At 44.4% G+C, this 17,497-nt stretch overlaps 1 protein-coding gene across 1 annotated transcript in view; it reads left to right on the top strand.

Moving 5' to 3' along the window:
• LOC120978243 (cytochrome P450 2A6-like) overlaps positions 1–17,497 on the top strand; it is a 90,925-nt gene that overhangs the window by 42,625 nt on the left and 30,803 nt on the right. The gene's annotated exons all lie outside the window — the stretch shown is intronic.

The raw sequence follows: 17,497 nt of genomic DNA, 5'->3' as shown, positions 1-17,497 counted from the left end.
TGTGCCGTTAGGGGAATGTAGCATCCCTGGCCAAAAGCACTTGTCCATGTGTCAGTCGTTAAGTGGACCTTCCCAATAACTGCTTTGTTCAGGGCACGGGTGATGTTAAAGGACACATGCTGGAGTAAGGCGGGGATATCACACTAGGAAAAATAGTGGCAGCTGGGGACTGAGTAACGATGGACGGCCTCCTCCATCAGGCTGAGGAAAGCCTCAGTGACCACAAGCCTAAATGGCAACATTTCCAGGGCCAGCAATTTGGAAAGGTGTGCATTTAGTCCTATGGCCTGTGGGTGGGTGGCTGGGTATTTGCTCTTTCGTTTAAAGGCCCGGGGTATGGACATCTGTATGCTGCGCTGGGACTCAGAAGTGGATGTGCTAGCTGATGGTGCTTGCGAAGGTCCAGGTGCAGGGCGGGAGGCTTCCACGCCTGCATCTTGGACAGGGGATTGACCAGCACATAACACAGGGGCAGAGGGGGCAGTGGTGTGACCCACAGACACTGATTGTGGATCCAGGCGTTTGGCCCACCTATTACGGTGCTTTGATGCCATGTGGCGGATCATGCTGACGGTGGTGAGGTTGGTAGTGTTCACGCCCCTGCTCATTTTGGTATGGTACAGGATGCAAATGACACTTCTTTTATCGTCCGCACTTTCCTCAAAAAAGCGCCAGACTGCGGAACACTTACCCCTTGCCAAGGGAGGTTGCCGCAAGAGGGTGCTCCATGGAACAGTTGCGGGCCTGTTTGGAGTGGACCGCCTTCTCCCTTTTGCCACCCCACTGCCTGTTCCAGCCTGTTGCGGTGCTGCCGATCCCTCCCCCTCTGTACTGCTGTCCTCGCTCGGCTTGCCACCTTCCCAGGTTGGGTCAGTGACTTCATCGTCCACCACCTCCTCTTCCACTTATTCACTCTGGTCATCCTCCTGACTTGTTGACCTAACAAGGACCTCACTTATTGACAACTGTGTCTCATAATCAACCTCTTGAGACACTAATTGCTGTTGACTTATTGGCAACTGTGTCTCATCATCATCCGCCTTGTTAAAAACTAATTGCCATTCCCCACCGTTGTCTTCTTGTGACTGTGGATGCTCAAGAATTTGGGCATCAGTGCACACAATCTCCTCATGTCCCTCTTCAAGCGTGCTTGACGAGAGGCTCAAATCAAAGAATGGCGATGAAAAGAGCTCCTCGGAATATCCAAGTGTGGGATCACTTATTTGGCAAGATTCTCCATGGTGGGAGGAAGGAGGATCTGGGTGAGGATTCTGTTGACCAGACTCTTGGCTACTGAGACTGGACTTTGTGGAAGACAGGATGGTGCTTAACCGACTGGAAGCATTATCTGCTGCAATCCAACCGACCACATGGTCGCGCTGATCTGACTTCGAGAGTGGTGTCCTGCGCCGCCCTGCAAACTGGGACATGAAGCTAGGTATCGTGGATGAGTGTGTTTCTTGCGCTCTGGCAGCAGGCACGGTTTTCCTCTGCGTGCACCATCAGCAGAATGGCCACTTCCCTGTCCCTTACTGCTCGCCTTGAGCATATTAAATGGTATATATGCTTGCAAGTATGTCACACGTACAGTAGCGCAGGTTTTGTAAGTGTATGCGCAAATAAATTACACTGTATGTCACAGATATTTAGGATGCGCAAATGTTATACAGGAGATGTAGCGCAGGTAATGTCACTGTCACCAGTGGCAAAAAAATTTGACTGAATGTCACAGATATTTAGGATGCACAAAGGTTATACAGGAGATGTAGCGCAGGTAATTTCGCAGTCACCTGCGGGGAAAACATTCGACTGAATGTCACAGATAGAGACGGCCTTGCGGTTCGCCTTGTGGTCATTTTGCGGCGAACTGTGCGTGTTCGCGATTCGCCGAACATGGGAACATATGGAGAAATTTGCGCCCGCCATATTCTTTTACATTGTGAAGAACTTTGACCCATGACACATCCATCAGGTGGTACAGGACAGCCAATTGAGAGATTTCAGCACATGGACATACCCCCTACCTTATAAATAAACCAGATCTGGCCGCCATTTTACATTCAGTGTTTTGCCAGTGTAGGGAGAGATTGCTGTGTGGAGCAGGGACAGGCTATTAGGGACGCCAAACGCTAGCTAATAGGGCCACAAAAGTCATTTTAAGGACTGGTATAGGTGTGCTATCGATAGGTGTGATACACAGAGGGGAGCAATATACTTATAATATACTTTTATAATGAGTCAAAAACACATAGATCTATATAGTGATCACCTGGAAGTCAGGGGCCTATGGGCTAGGGGCTTACTAGGGCCATTTTTATATAGGGTAAGGTTCCGGATGAAGTCGCTCTTATTAGGGCGGGTGGTCTGTGGTTAGGCTATCAGGGCCAGAATAGCACCCCCCTGTAGGGCAATATCAGGAACAGTTCTTCGCCCACCCTGTCCTTCAATACCACATCATCATCATCTAGCCCAGGGATAGATGTTTTTTGCTTTCCCTCTGGGATTCATGGATGTGCACTGGAACCCCCCGGATTGTGGTAGGACATATGGTTTCTAATTTGGTGCCGCCAAACACCTGACTTAGTGCCGCCGAGCACTTGTTATTGCCTACCACATCTATGCTTTTTGCTTAACTTTAAAAATTTAATTTATTTTCATTTTGAGGGATATCTTTTCCATCCGCAAAATGGGTCCGCGTCCGTTTTGCAATTTTGCAGAACGGGTGCAGACCGATTCATTTTCAATGGGGCCGGAATTTGCTGTCCGCATCCGCACTTTCGCATCCGTGCTTCCGTTTCCGCAAAAAAATAGAACATGTCCTATTCTTGTCCGCAATTGCAGACAAGATTAAGCATTTTCTATTACAGTGCTGGCGACGTGCTGTCCGCAAATTGTGGAATACACATTGCCGGTGACTGTGTTTTGCGGATCCGTGTGAATGGACCCTCATAGTAAAATTATTAAAGGTTACGTTTTATCTTTATGTATATTCTAATGGATTGCCTTCCTTGTACAAAGTTATAATTTACTTTCTATATTAGAAAGTATATTATAGTGCATTTGTATAGTGCGGCAGTTGTGTGCGGTTCTGCTGCGATACTGCAGGTATATAGAGGGACAAGCGTTATTGGAACAAATAATTTCTACTGGTGTGATATACCAGTCACCCCACAAAAAAACTGATTGAAGCAGGTTGTTATATACCAATATACACTGCTCAAAAATAACACATCCTAGATCTGAGTTAATTAAATATTCTTCTGAAATACTTTGTTCTTTACATAGTTTAATGTGCTGACAACAAAATCACACAAAAATAAAAAAATGGAAATCAAATTTTTCAACCCATGGAGGTCTGGATTTGGAGTCACACTCAAAATTAAAGTGGAAAAACACACTACAGGCTCATCCAACTTTGATGTAATGTCCTTAAAACAAGTCAAAATGAGGCTCAGTAGTGTGTGTGGCCTCCACGTGCCTGTATGACCTTCCTACAACGCCTGTGCAGGCTCCTGATGAGGTGGCGGACGGTCTCCTGAGGGATCTCCTCCCAGACCTGGACTAAAGCATCTGCCAACTCCTGGACAGTCTGCAGTGCAATGTGACGTTGGTGGATAGAGCGAGACATGATGTCCCAGATGTGCTCAATTAGATTCAGGTCTGGGGAACGGGCGGGCCAGTCCATAGCATCAATGCCTTCTTCTTGCAGGAACTGCTGACACACTCCAGCCACATGAGGTCTAGCATTGTCTTGCATTAGGAGGAACCCAGGGCCAACCGAACCAGCATATGGTCTCACAAGGGGTCTGAGGATCTCATCTCGGTACCTAATGGCAGTCAGGCTACCTCTGGCGAGCACATGGAGGGCTGTGCGGCCCTCCAAAGAAATGCCACCCCACACCATTACTGACCCAATGCCAAACCGGTCATGCTGGAGGATGTTGCAGGCAGCAGAACATTCTCCACGGCGTCTCCAGACTCTGTCACGTCTGTCACGTGCTCAGTGTGAACCTGCTTTCATCTGTGAAGAGCACAGGGCGCTAGTGGCGAATTTGCCAATCTTGGTGCTCTCTGGCAAATGCCAAACGTCCTGCACGGTGTTCAGCTGTAAGCACAACCCCCACCTGTGGACGTCGGGCCCTCATATCACCCTCATGGAGTCTGTTTCTGACCGTTTGAGCAGACACATGCACATTTGTGGCCTGCTGGAGGTCATTTTGCAGGACTCTGGCAGTGCTCCTCCTGTTCCTCCTTGCACAAAGGCAGAGGTAGCGGTCCTGCTGCTGGGTTGTTGCCCTCCTACGGCCTCCTCCACGTCTCCTGATGTACTGGCCTGTCTCCTGGTAGCGCCTCCATGCTCTGGACACTACGCTGACAGACACAGCAAACCTCCTTGCCACAGCTCGCATTGATGTGCCACCCTGGATAAGCTGCACTACCTGAGCCACTTGTGTGGGTTGTAGACTCCGTCTCATGCTACCACTAGAGTGAAAGCACCGCCAGCATTCAAAAGTGGCCAAAACATCAGCCAGGAAGCATTGGAACTGAGAAGTGGTCTGTGGTCACCACCTGTAGAACCGCTCCTTTATTGGGGGTGTCTTGCTTATTGCCTATAATTTCCACCTGTTGTCTATCCCATTTGCACAACAGCATGTGAAATTGATTGTCACTCAGTGTTGCTTCCTAAGTGGACAGTTTGATTTCACAGAAGTGTGATTGACTTGGAGTTACATTGTGTTGTTTAAGTGTTCCCTTTTGTAACGGACCATTTCAGCAGACAACGGGTTAAAATCCATTTAGGCGATATGCCCCTTTCTGAGAGACAGGCGCAGCTACTGCAGAACATCAAACTCCCGAACTGGATACAAAATAGCACTCCAAACTGGAACCTCACGAATAGCTGCTAGCAGACGAACAGGAATCAGCTTACACTCCTGGCAATCAGTCTCTAACAGCATACAGTGGATCCCCCCAATAACGAGACAAGGCTCCGTGTTGAGGGTCAAGCAGTGGTCTGACTGTACTTCAAGTACAGCCTCTTTTATTCACAAAAAACAAACATAGTACTGCCCACAGGGTTTTGAAATACAACCAATCAGTATATTACAACACATACAATGTAAGTACAGCAACCAATCGTTCACGCCCCCAGAGGACTAGAAGGGAGACTGTGACACAGGACAGATATGCAGCAATTCAGGATACACAGACACAACACATCCCCACAATGAATCATGGTTTCCTCTTCTCTGTCCCGTAGACAACCGAGGAGCAATCCAATTATCTCTCAGGACAAAGGGAAATCGCCAATGCACATGTGGAGACAACAGGACAGACATCACCATTTTAAACACACAATGGCACAATGGGACATTAGAAACACACCCAGCATATTCCTCCCAAGCTGACAAGTTACACTTATTATAAATTGTTACAACTTTGTGAGTTTACATTGTCCATACATATAACTTACATCAATTTAAACAGTATAGCTTGGGGACAAACCTATCCTAAATTCACTTGAATAGGTTCAGGGGTTTAAAGTTAGTATGGGCCATAATCCTGAGGCAAGAGGCTTTTAAACAGGCCTCTCCAAAACCCAGTGTCGAGTTTGGTTTTGCCACACATCTCCCCCCCCCAGGGAAGACTAACCAGATACCTGACCTCACGCCGGTCGGTACCTGAGTTAGTCTGGCAGCCCACCCACAACCAAATACTGGACCTGTTGAATTTAGTAGCCTGTCTCTGTCCAGTGAATCCACCAAGGTTATATTGGTAGCTGGTACTCCCGGTCTGTGAGTTGCTTTGTGGGCAGGGATCAGCGGTACTCTGCCCTGGTACCAGCGCTACCATGGAAGAAGCCTGGTTGGAGCCTGGTTGTTGGAGGGGGAGACCGACTGTCTCCCCTTTGGATACCCAGCTCTGCTGCTGGAGGGGGAGACCGACTGTCCCTACCCCCTGTGCTGTAAGTGCAGAGACCACGGTCCCATCTGCACTGTTGTGAGGCTTACTGTCTCTCCCTGGTGCGTTAAGCTGCCGCTGGGGAGAGGGGGTAACGAGCTCCTCTCCCATACATACTTCCAGCCGCTGGGGAGGGTGAACGACCGTCTCCGCTCCCAATACAGTGTCCTGCTGCTGGGGAAAGGAGACTGGGCTCTCTATTCCCTGCTGGACACTCTGCCGCTGGGGGACAGGACTGACTGTCTCTGCCCCCTGTAACTCCGCCTGCCGCTGGGGAATGGAGACTGGGCTCCCAATTCCCAATAAATCACACGGCCGTTGGGGAATGGAGACTGGGCTCCCAATTCCCAATAAATCACCCAGCCGCTGGGGAATGGAGACTGGGCTCCCAATTCCCAATAAATCACACGGCCGCTGGGGAATGGAGACTGGGCTCCCAATTCCCTGTACATCACACGGCCGCTAGGGAATGGAGATTGGGCTCCCAATTCCCGGCACATCACTCGGCCGCTGGGGAATGGAGACTGGGCTCCCAATTCCCAAAAAATCATGCTGCTGCTGGGGGGCAGGAACAACTACCTCTGCCCCCTGTAACTCAGCCTGCCGCTGGGGAATGGAGACTGGGCTCCCAATTCCCTGCAATTCACACTGCCGCTGGGGAATGGAGACTGGGCTCCCAATTCCCTGCTGGACACTTTGCCGCTGGGGAGAGGGGACTGAGCTCTCTCTGTCCCGCAACTGTAACTTCCGGTGGAGGTCCACCCAACGTGGCAGCTGACCGTCACCTTCTGCCCGGTATAGTAGGGTCTTGAACACTAGACTCCTCATGAACTTCACGGATTTCTCAGCTGGATTGGGTCCGAAGAAGTTCAGCCGCAACCACATCATACGGTCAAATTCCTCAACAGAGTATCTGTACTCCACTGCTGGTTCCATCCTGGTGCTTTTAGGGTCGCTGTACTGAGACATGCGTTGCCCTTAAGTTGTAAAATCCAAAGAAATGGTGCATCCTGTAGCTGTCCTTCTGGCTGTAGGAACGATCCCACTGCTGCCACCAATGTAACGGACCGCTTCAGCAGACAAGGGGTTAAAATCCGTTTAGGCGATATGTCCCTTTCTGAGAGACAGGCGCAGCTACTGCAGAACACCAAACTATCGAACTGGATACAAAATAGCACTCCAAACTGGAACCTCACGAATAGCTGCTAGCAGACGAACAGGAATCAGCTTACACTCCTGGCAATCAGTCTCTAACAGCATACAGTGGATCCCCCTAATAACGAGACAAGGCTCCGTGTTGAGGGTCAAGCAGTGGTCTGACTGTACTTCAAGTACAGCCTCTTTTATTCACAAAAAACAAACATAGTACTGCCCACAGGGTTTTGAAATACAACCAATCAGTATATTACAACACATACAATGTAAGTACAGCAACCAATCGCTCACGCCCCCAGAGGAACAGAAGGGAGACTGTGACACAGGACAGATATGCAGCAATTCAGGATACACAGACACAACACATCCCCACAATGCATCATGGTTTCCTCCTCTCTGTCCCGGAGACAACCGAGGAGCAATCCAATAATCTCTCAGGACAAAGGGAAATCGCCAATACACATGTGGAGACAACAGGACAGACATCACCATTTTAAACACACAATGGCACAATGGGACAATAGAAACACACCCAGCATATTCCTCCCAAGCTGACAAGTTACACTTATTATAAATTGTTACAACTTTGTGAGTTTACATTGTCCATACATATAACTTACATAAATTTAAAAAGTATAACTTGGGGACAAACCTATCCAAAATTCACTTGAATAGGTTCAGGGGTTTAAAAGTTAGTATGGGCCATAATCCTGAGGCAAGAGGCTTTTAAACAGGCCTCTCCAAAACCCAGTGGCGAGGTTGGTTTCGCCACACCTTTATTTTTTTGAGCAGTGTACTTTCTTTTCAGTGCATTTGGGTACTGTATAGTGCATATGCACATGCGCGTAATTATACTATATTGCCGATATTTCGCATTGAAAAAAATTATGAATGGAGATCGCAAATTCGAATAATACATCTGGTATGTCACTGTCCATGTTGTGGGACTATTTGTGCACTTCTAGTAATTATTTCTTGGCTGCAAATAAGAGCTGAAGGTTTTTCAGGTTCGCCTGCCATTTAAATGAATGGGACCTGCCGCGAACTTGCGGTTCGCGTACATTTGATCGTGTTCGCGCAAACGCGTTCGCGAACCGTCCCGGCAGATGTTCGGCCATCACTAGTGACAGATATTTAGGATGCGCAAACGTTATGCTGGAGATGTAGCACAGGTAATGTCGCTGCTGCAAACGGCCAAACAATTGCGCTGAATGTCACAGATATTTTGGATGCGCTAATGTTAAACAACAGATGTACCAGAGGTTGTATCACTATCAGCGGCGGCCAAATTATTACACGCAATTTAGCGCACTTTGCGCTAATAATATATACAGTCAGGTCCATAAATATTGGGACATCGACACAATTCTAACTTTTTTGGCTCTATACACCACCACAATGGATTTGAAATGAAACGAACAACATGTGCTTTAACTGCAGACTGTCAGCTTTAATTTGAGGTCATTTACATCCAAATCAGGTAAACGGTGTAGGAATTATAACAGTTTGCATATGTGCCTCCCACTTGTTAAGGAACCAAAAGTAATGGGACAGAAGAATAATCATAAATCAAACTTTCACTTTTTAATACTTTGTGGCAAATACTTTGCAGTTAATTACAGCCTGAAGTCTGGAACGCATAGACATCACCAGACGCTGGGTTTCATCCCTGGTGATGCTCTGCCAGGCCTCTTCTGCAACTGTCTTCAGTTCCTGCTTGTTCTTGGGGCATTTTCCCTTCAGTTTTGTCTTCAGCAAGGGAAATGCATGCTCAATCGGATTCAGGTCAGATGATTGACTTGGCCATTGCATAACATTCCACTTCTTTCCTCTAAAAAACTCTTTGGTTGCTTTTGCAGTAAGCAATTGTCCATCTGCATTGTGGGTCATTGTCCATCTGCACTGTGAGGCGCCATCCTATAAGTTCTAAAGCATTTGGCTGAATATGAGCAGATAATATTGCCCGAAAAATACTTCAGAATTCATCCTGCTGCTTTTGTCAGCAGTCACATCATCAATAAATACAGAAGTACCAGTTACATTGGCAGCCATACATGCCTACGCCATGACACTACCACCACCATGCTTCACTGATGAGGTGGTATGCTCAGGATCATGAGCAGTTCCTTTCCTTCTCCATACTCTTCTCTTCCCATCACTCTGGTACAAGTTGATCTTGGTCTCATATGTCCATAGGATGTTGTTTCAGAACTGTGAAGGCTTTTTTAGATGTTGTTTGGCAAACTCTGATCTGGCCTTCCTGTTTTTGAGGATCACCAATGGTTTACATCTTGTGGTGAACCCTCTGTATTCACTCTGGTGAAGTCTTCTCTTGATTGTTGACTTTGACACACATACACCTACCTCCTGGAGAGTGTTCTTGATCTGGTGAACTGTTGTAAAGGGTGTTTTCTTCACCAGGGAAAGAATTATTCGGTCATCCATCAGAGTTGTTTTCCGTGGTCTTCCAGGTCTTTTGGTGTTGCTGAGCTCACCGGTGCGTTCCTTCTTTTAAAGAATGTTCCAAACAGTTGTTTTGGCCACGCCTAATGTTTTTACTATCTCTCTGATGGGTTTGTTTTGTTTTTTCAGCCTAATGATGGCTTGCTTCACTAATAGTGACAGCTCTTTGAATGTCATCTTGAGAGTTGACAGCAACAGATTCCAAATGCAAATAGCACACTTGAAATGAACTCTGGACCTTTTATATGTTCATTGTTATTGGGATAATAAGGGAATAACACACACCTGGCCATGGAACAGCTGAGAAGCCAATTGTCCCATTACTTTTGGTTCCTTAACAAGTGCGAGGCAAATATGCAAACTGTTGTAATTCCTACACCGTTCACCTGATTTGGATGTAAATACCCTCAAATTAAAGCTGACAGTCTGCAGTTAAAGCACACCGTGTTTGTTTATTTTCAAATCCATTGTGGTGGTGTATACAGTCAAAAAATTTAGAATTGTATCGATGTCCCAATATTTATGGACCTGACTGTATAGCAGCCAGATAAAACAATAATCCTTAAAAGGACTTTTGGGTCTCTAACACTTTCAACACAAAACAATTCCTGTCCCTACACTATCTGTCCCTTCTGCTCCAGCTTTCCCTGACTAAGACCAAGCCGAACCACGTGTCATTGGGTGCTATATAGCACCCATTGACGCGTTCCGGCCAGCCAATTACTGTAATGGCAGTAACCAACATGGCTACGGCATTACATTGAGTGCCAGTACTCCCCCGTACATTTATTGGCTGCGTAGCAGCCAATAAACGTGCATGTAGGAGACTCGAGCCGAAAAACGCGATTTGTCGAGCATCGAGATGCTCGAGTGAAAATGGTGTTCGGCCGAGCATGCTCGCCCAACACTATCTTTTATATTATAATGTTATGTACATCAGCAATGATAAGGTATGGTTGTTTCGTTTGTATTAGAAATGAAACTTACCATCCCATTCCTCCTCTATTGGTGGCAGAGGGCTGGTCCGACTTCTTGCTAGGAAAAGGAGCAATGACAGACCTATTCACTGCCATTAGCCAGCCTTGTGTAAAAATCCTCCCAGAACCATACCTGTTATGCGTTCTACACTTCTGGATAACAATGTTGTCCACTTCAGTGCGATGATGCCACCTACTATGCTGAATACATCCTCTTAAAGTACACCGGAGGCTACAGAAGACAGAACACACATAGCAAACATAGCAAGTCATGGCCACTGTTCCAATCTGCCTAACCAAAAGTCTATGAATCAGGCAAGCAAGATGTGGAAGCTGTTCTTCTATCATCTGTTGTTGCATTAGTTGAGTGAAATCTTTAAATATCAGGAGGATGATAGCTAATGTTACGGTGTTCCCTACTGACAAATCTGGTGACCTATTTGAAGAGCCTGAGTATGCGACATGCATCGCTGATGAGCTGCCACTGCCTGAGCTTTAAATAACACGTTTCCTCTGTGGTGGTTTCAAGCATCATGTTATCCTTGACCGATTTATGCTGCTTGTACAGATAGTCCAGCAAATGCAAGGTGGAATTCCAGCAAGTTGAAACATTATGTATCAAGCAGTGCAAAGGCAGATTGTTCTGGCAGGGAGTCATCCTGTGAAAAATGTTCCTTTTGATGCACATTAGCAATTGATCCGCTGTGTGGCTTTTTGTCCATCAGATCTAAAACAGCATGGCAACATTTCAGTTTACACATATGAAAGGAGGGAGGTGGAGGGGAAAGCAAGCAAGGACTTGGAGGGGGATGGCTAAGCATCTGGTGTGAAAACTAGACTGTCCAAATATGATGTCAATACAACTTTATCTTGTTGCTGTGGTGCACCATTGCCACGCAAAACATTGACCTAATAGTCCAGGGATGGCCAACCTGTGGCTCTCCAGCTGTTGTAAAACTACAACTCCCACCATGCCCTAATGTAGGCTGATAGCTGTAGACAGTGTGGGTATGCTGGGAGTTGTAGTTTTACAACAGCTGGAGAGCCTCAGGTTGGCCATCCCTGTAATAGTCCATGAATGAAATGTATTGGCCATAACAGCTGCCCTAAGTGTCAATTGTGGTGTGCCCCTTGCTGCACAGCAACAGTTTCAAGGAGCAGTCCACGTTCGACACCACGTGAGAGTACAGGAGACAGGAATGTCAATGACAATTTCAACAACTTTTTTTGTACCCAACAAGCCAATTTTTAGCAATTCTTTAAAGTCTAGACAATTAATATCAGTTTTTTTTTTTTTTTTTTAAGTTGCAGTTGGACAAAATCCAATACAATCTATGTGAGGTCAGATACATGACTGATAAATTGACTTTTTTTTTGTGATGAGCGGCAGGGGCAATATTCGAATTTGCAATATTTCGCGAATATTTCGGCGAATATTCACCATATATTCGAGAATTCGCAAATTCATGATCTCTAAGCATTATTTTCTTGATTGCGAAAATCCGCATAAAATACGCCTTAAGAATTCACATAAAAATTTGCATGAACTGGTATTTAAAAAAAAATCGAATATTCGCGATTACGAATATATTTTGCGATATTCTAAATATTCGCGAATTCTCGAAGTGCCGATATTCGCGATTAAAATTTGCAATTCGCATATTCGTGATGAACACTATTTTTTTTAAGACAAAATAAAATTTGCATATGGACAATGCAGAGATTGCAGACTGCAATGGTTTGATGTTTGCAGCCACACGGGAAAAAATTGATTTCTTGGGAAACAACCCAATTTTAATCCATTTTGGAAAAGACAAGAAAATCAAACGCAATTTTCATCAAATGCTTTAGAAAAAAAAAAAATTCAGTTGGACAAAGTTGAGCTTGCAGACAGCAATGGTTTGATATATGCAAGCACTGTGGAGTTTGAATTTTTTCGAGACAAAACAAAAATTCTCAATTGGGCAAAGTGTACAACAATAAATCATTGGTCAGGTATGCAACAATTTTCATAAATATTTGTTACCACCGACTGCCATTCATTTACCCACTGTCACTTAGCATTAAAGAGCTTGAGATGGGTTGGATACAGTCCTAGGAGATACCAGAGTGTGGTATATGACTCTACAGAGCGATCAGGGTATTTTCATTGGGAATGAAGTCAATAAATTTATTCAGCCTGATTCAAATCAGACAGCGGATTCAATTGAATTGGGCCGAGAATAAATTTTGGGAAATTTACTCATCTTTATTACACATGAACACATTGAGGGTCCAGTCACACGTCCCTTTTTTCTTTCCTGATCTGTTCCGTTTTTTGCGGAACAGATCTGGACCAGATCTGGACCCATTCATTTTCAATGGGTCCTGGAAAAAATTGGACAGCACAATGTGTGCTTTCCGTTACCGTTGTTCCGTTCCGCATGTCCGTTTAAATATAAAACATGTTCTATTCTTTTCCGCAAAATTCGGATCCTGGTACAATACAAAGTCAATGGATCCGCAAAAAACGGAAGACATTCGGATGTCATTACGTATGTCATCCGTTTTATGCGGATTCCGTTCCTGGAAATTACATTTTAATTTTATTTATTTATTTATTTTTTTCCCAAAGAAATCCAAACAACTTTATTTGCTTATTGAAATTTATACATGTTTCCGTTTTTTGCGGATCCGCAAAAAACGGATGACATACGGAAACATTTTCAGGAACAACGGATCCGCAAAAAACGGACTGAAAATCGGGATATAGAAAAATACTGACGTGTGAATGTAGCCTTATAGTGATGAGCGGCAGGGGCAATATTCGAATTTGCAATATTTCACAAATATTTGGTAGTATATTCATCATATATTCATGAATTTGAGATTATTTTCTTGATCGCGAAAAATCGGCAATGTAATATTCAAGTAACATAGTAACATAGTATAAGGCCGAAAAAATACATTTGTCCATCCAGTTCGGCCGGTTATGCTGCAAGTTGATCCAGAGGAAGGCAAAAAAAAAAATTGTGAGGTAGAAGCCAATTTTCCCCACTTAAGGGGGAAAAATTCCTTCCCGACTCCAATCAGGCAATCAGAATAACTCCCTGGATCAACGACCCCTCTCTAGTTGCTATAGCCTGTAATATTATTACGCTCCAGAAATACATCCAGGCCCCTCTTGAATTCCTTTATTGTGCTCACCATCACGACCTCCTCAGGCAGAGAGTTCCATAGTCTCACTGCTCTTATCGTAAAGAATCCTCTTCTATGTTTGTGTACAAACCTTCTTTGCTCCAGACGCAGAGGATGTCCCCTCGTCACAGTCACAGTCCTGGGGATAAATAGATGATGGGAGAGATCTCTGTACTGACCCCTGATATATTTATGCATATTAATTAGATCTTCCCTAAGTCATCTTGTTTCTAAAGTGAATAACCCTAATGTTGATAATCTTTCTGGGTACTGTAGTTGCCCCATTCCAGTTATTACTTTAGTTGCCCTCCTCTGAACCCTCTCCAGCTCTGCTATGTCTGCCTTGTTAACAGGAGTCGTCTGACTAGTGATTTGCAAAGTGGTAGGACTATATTATTATCACGGGCATCTATGCCCCTTTTGATGCAACCCATTATCTTATTGGCCTTGGCAGCAGCTGCCTGACACTGGTTTTTACTGCTTAGTTTGCTGTTTATTAAAATTCCTAGGTCCTTTTCCATGTCAGTGTTACCGAGTGTTTTACTATTTAGTATGTACGGCTGACTTGCATTATTCCTTCCCATGTGCATAACCTTACATTTGTCAGTGTTAAACCTCATCTGCCACTTCTCTGCCCAAGCTTCTAATCTATCTAGATCCATCTGTAGCAGTATACTGTCCTCATCAGTGTAAATTACTTTACACAGTTTAGTGTCATCTGCAAAAATTTATATTTTACTGTGCAAGCCTTCTACAAGATCATTAATAAATATATTGAAGAGAATAGGGCCCAATACTGACCCCTGAGGTACTCCACTAGTGACAGTGACCCAATCTGAGTGTGTACCGTTAATAACCACCTTCTGTTTTCTATCGCTGAGCCAGTTACTTACCCACATATAGACATTTTTTCCCAGTCCGAGGGAAAAAAATTAGTTTGACATGACCGATCCCTCATGAAGCCAGGCTGATATGCGTTATTTGCTTATTTTCATTGAGATCCTCCAAGATAGCATCTCTTAGAAAACCTTCAAACAGTTTATCCACAACAGATGTTAAACTTACCGGCCTATAGTTTCCATGCTCTGTTTTTGCACCCTTTTTGAATATTGGCACCACATTTGCTACGCGCCAATCCTGCGGAACATTCCGTCAGTATAGAGTCCGCAATTATCAGAAATAAGGGTCTGGCTATAACATTACTTAATTCTCTTAGGATATGGGGGTGTATGCCATCTGCGTACAAAATACAGGCGTGGGTCGCTATAGCTACATTTTTCAAGCTGCTAGAAGTTTCCTGAGACTGGATAAAATAATTGGCACAGCAGAACATAACAATAGCTTTATATGCAGATAGAGTGCTCCAATATGTTAGAAATTGCTAAATTGGCACTAATGATGAGAATATTTTGGATAATATGTGCAACTTCAAATTTTAAAAGGTCTGAGTACTTATTAGTGATTGGTGCACTAAGTATTGTTGTGAACTTGTGACATCACAGTACTATGTATGTACAGGATCTTCTCAAAAAATTTGCATATTGTGATAAAGTTCATTATTTTCTGTAATGTACTGATAAACATTAGACTATCATATATTTTAGATTCATTACACACAACTGAAGTAGTTCAAGCCTTTTCTTGTTTTAATATTGATGATTTTGGCATACAGCTCATGAAAACCCAAAATTCCTATCTCAAAAAATTAGCATATCATGAAAAGGTTCTCTAAACGAGTTATTAACCTAATCATCTGAATCAACTAATTAACTCTAAACACCTGCAAAAGATTCCTGAGGCTTTTAAAAACTCCCAGCCTGGTTCATTACTCAAAACCGCAATCATGGGTAAGACTGCCGACCTGACTGCTGTCCAGAAGGCCATCATTGAGACCCTCAAGCAAGAGGGTAAGACACAGAAAGAAATTTCTGAACGAATAGGCTGTTCCCAGAGTGCTGTATCAAGGCACCTCAGTGGGAAAACTGTGGGAAGGAAAAAGTGTGGCAGAAAACGCTGCACAACGAGAAGAGGTGACCGGACCCTGAGGAAGATTGTGGAGAAGGACCGATTCCAGACCTTGGGGGACCTGCGGAAGCAGTGGACTGAGTCTGGAGTAGAAACATCCAGAGCCACCGTGTACAGGCGTGGGCAGGAAATGGGCTACAGGTGCCGCATTCCCCAGGTCAAGCCGCTTTTGAACCAGAAACAGCGGCAGAAGCGCCTGACCTGGGCTACAGAGAAGCAGCACTGGACTGTTGCTCAGTGGTCCAAAGTACTTTTTTCGGATGAAAGCAAATTTTGCATGTCATTCGGAAATCAAGGTGCCAGAGTCTGGAGGAAGACTGGGGAGAGGGAAATGCCAAAATGCCTGAAGTCCAGTGTCAAGTACCCACAGTCAGTAATGGTCTGGGGTGCCATGTCAGCTGCTGGTGTTGGTCTACTGTGTTTTATCAAGGGCAGGGTCAATGCAGCTAGCTATCAGGAGATTTTGGAGCACTTCATGCTTCCATCTGCTGAAAAGCTTTATGGAGATGAAGATTTCATTTTTCAGCTCGACCTGGCACCTGCTCACAGTGCCAAAACCACTGGTAAATAGTTTACTGACCATGGTATTACTGTGCTCAATTGGCCTGCCAACTCTCCTGACCTGAACCCCATAGAGAATCTGTGGGATATTGGGAAGAGAAAGTTGAGAGATGCAAGACCCAACACTCTGGATGAGCTTAAGGCCGCTATCGAAGCATCCTGGGCCTCCATAACACCTCAGCAGTGCCACAGGCTGATTGCCTCCATGCCACGCCGCATTGAAGCAGTCATTTCTGCAAAAAGATTCCCGACCAAGTATTGAGTGCATAACTGAACTTAATTATTTGAAGGTTGACTTTTTTTGTATTAAAAACACTTTTCTTTTATTGGTCGGATGAAATATGCTAATTTTTTGAGATAGGAATTTGGGGTTTTCATGAGCTGTATGCCAAAATCATCAATATTAAAACAAGAAAAGGCTTGAACTACTTCAGTTGTGTGTAATGAATCTAAAATATATGAAAGTCTAATGTTTATCAGTACATTACAGAAAATAATGAACTTTATCACAATATGCTAATCTTTTTAGAAGAACCTGTATGTATGTATGTATGTATCTACCATACATACATACATCACTATGTCTGCAGCATGTATGTATGGACAGCAGAACCTATCACACTACCTAACACCCTGCACTGCAACCTATCAGATACACTATATCACTTTCTAACCTACACTGACTATCTCCCACTAACTATCTTTATTATATATATAAGCTAACTAACTAACTATCTAATGTAATGACACAGGAAAGCACAGAGCACAGCAATAACACTGATGTCTCTCTCAGATCTGAAAAATACTGCATACAGGGGCTGCTGGGGAGGTTCTTATATACTAAAGGGGTAGGCAACTTTCCTATTGGTTTCTAGGGATAATGCTAAGCTCAGACAAAGACATTGCAGCCTTCTCATTGGCCCACAAGCAAGAAGGGAAGTTACTGATGAAAAATAAATCTAGAATATTTATGTGGCGAAACCAACCTCGCCACTGGGTTTTGGAGAGGACTGGCTGCTGGCCTCTTGCCCCTGGATTATGGGCCATATACTAACTTTTAAACCCCTGAACCTATTCAAGTGAATTTTGGATAGGTTTGTCCCCAAGTTATACTGTTTAAATTGATGTAAGTTATATGTATGGCCAATGTAAACTCACAAAGTTGTAACAATTTATAA

The sequence above is a fragment of the Bufo bufo genome, chromosome 8 (assembly GCF_905171765.1).
Source record: "Bufo bufo chromosome 8, aBufBuf1.1, whole genome shotgun sequence".
Classification (NCBI taxonomy): Eukaryota; Metazoa; Chordata; class Amphibia; order Anura; family Bufonidae; genus Bufo; species Bufo bufo.
This window is presented reverse-complemented; position numbering and strand designations above follow the sequence as displayed.